This window comes from Myotis davidii, unplaced genomic scaffold (assembly GCF_000327345.1).
Source record: "Myotis davidii unplaced genomic scaffold, ASM32734v1 scaffold67, whole genome shotgun sequence".
NCBI classification, from domain to species: domain Eukaryota; kingdom Metazoa; phylum Chordata; class Mammalia; order Chiroptera; family Vespertilionidae; genus Myotis; species Myotis davidii.
Window position 1 is genome coordinate 505,793 of NW_006298521.1, and position 1,324 is coordinate 507,116.

The window sequence follows — 1,324 nt, forward strand, 5'->3', positions numbered from 1 at the left end:
CGGGGCTTTGGCCCCCCCCCTCCCACCCCCCCGCCTGTCGGACCCGCTGCCACGGCACAGGCTTGTCCCCTGGATGGGACCCTGGAGCCGGCAGCCCTTCCCTCCCAGGGCACAGGAGGGTGCCCGCCCTCCCAGGAGGCGGGGAGTCCTGGGTGCCAAGGTGAGAGCGCCGCGCTCTGCCTCATCCCTCAGCCCCCAGGGAGGCTGGCTGTGAAGCTGGAGGCGGGGTCGCGTCTTGCCGGAGAGGAGAGAAGTGCGGGCGTGCACGTACACAGTGTGATAAACTTCGTGGCCCATACGCAGAAGTCGGTTTTTGGAAAGGAGACGAAACAAGTATACAAGAGGAGTGTGGATGGGAGAGCTGGAAGGGGTCGACCTCAGCGAACAGACCTCAATCAGATTGAGGACGTTTTTAGCAAAGGCCAGCTTAGGAGCACCCTAAGTTAATAACAATGTGCCTACCTATAGAGTTTAAGTTTTAAAAATTTGGCTCTCAAAAGAAATTTCAATCTTTGTACTGTTGGTATTTGGCGCTGTAGACTAATGAGTTTGCCGACCACTGGCCTAACCTAACAGCCCCCCTCCCTCATCCGGGCTCGGCCGGCCTCCCCACCGGCTGCCAGCGCTCCTGCAGCCGCCTTCCTCCCCTCCAGCTGGCAACCCTCCTCCCGCCTCTGCAGCTCCCTCCAGCGCCCGCAGCTGCCCTTGGCTCTCACGCCTCGAATAACTCTCCGCTCCTGCAGGCTGGGTACTGATGACCTGGTTACTGATGACAGCCCCCCTCCCTCATCCGGGCTCGGCCGGCCTCCCCACCGGCTGCCAGCGCTCCTGCAGCCGCCTTCCTCCCCTCCAGCTGGCAACCCTCCTCCCGCCTCTGCAGCTCCCTCCAGCGCCCGCAGCTGCCCTTGGCTCTCACGCCTCGAATAACTCTCCGCTCCTGCAGGCTGGGTACTGATGACCTGGTTACTGATGACCTAGTTACTGATGACGTGCACCAGCGGCCCCGACGACGCGTGACCCCTGGGCGTGTGATGTCACTAACCCTCCTAGTGACCTGTGCCGGCGCTGGGTGGCCCCTGGGCGTGTGTGACGTCACTACCCTCCCAGTGACCTGTGCCCGGCGCTGGGTGACCCCTGGGCGTGTGTGACGTCACTAACCCTCCCAGTGACCTGTGCCCGGCGCTGGGTGACCCCTGGGCGTGTGTGACGTCACTAACCCTCCCAGTGACCTGCGCGGTCCTCGTGTCCCTTTCCGGGAGCCTGCCCCGGCGGGGACCTGCCTTCCCTCTGCGCTCCTAGCCCGGTCCCCAGCACCGGGTGGGAG

The 1,324-nt window shown here is 63.9% G+C and overlaps 1 protein-coding gene across 1 annotated transcript in view; it reads right to left on the bottom strand.

Moving 5' to 3' along the window:
• Positions 1–1,324, bottom strand: part of TRMU (tRNA 5-methylaminomethyl-2-thiouridylate methyltransferase) — a 17,385-nt gene that overhangs the window by 13,725 nt on the left and 2,336 nt on the right. The window lies entirely within an intron of this gene.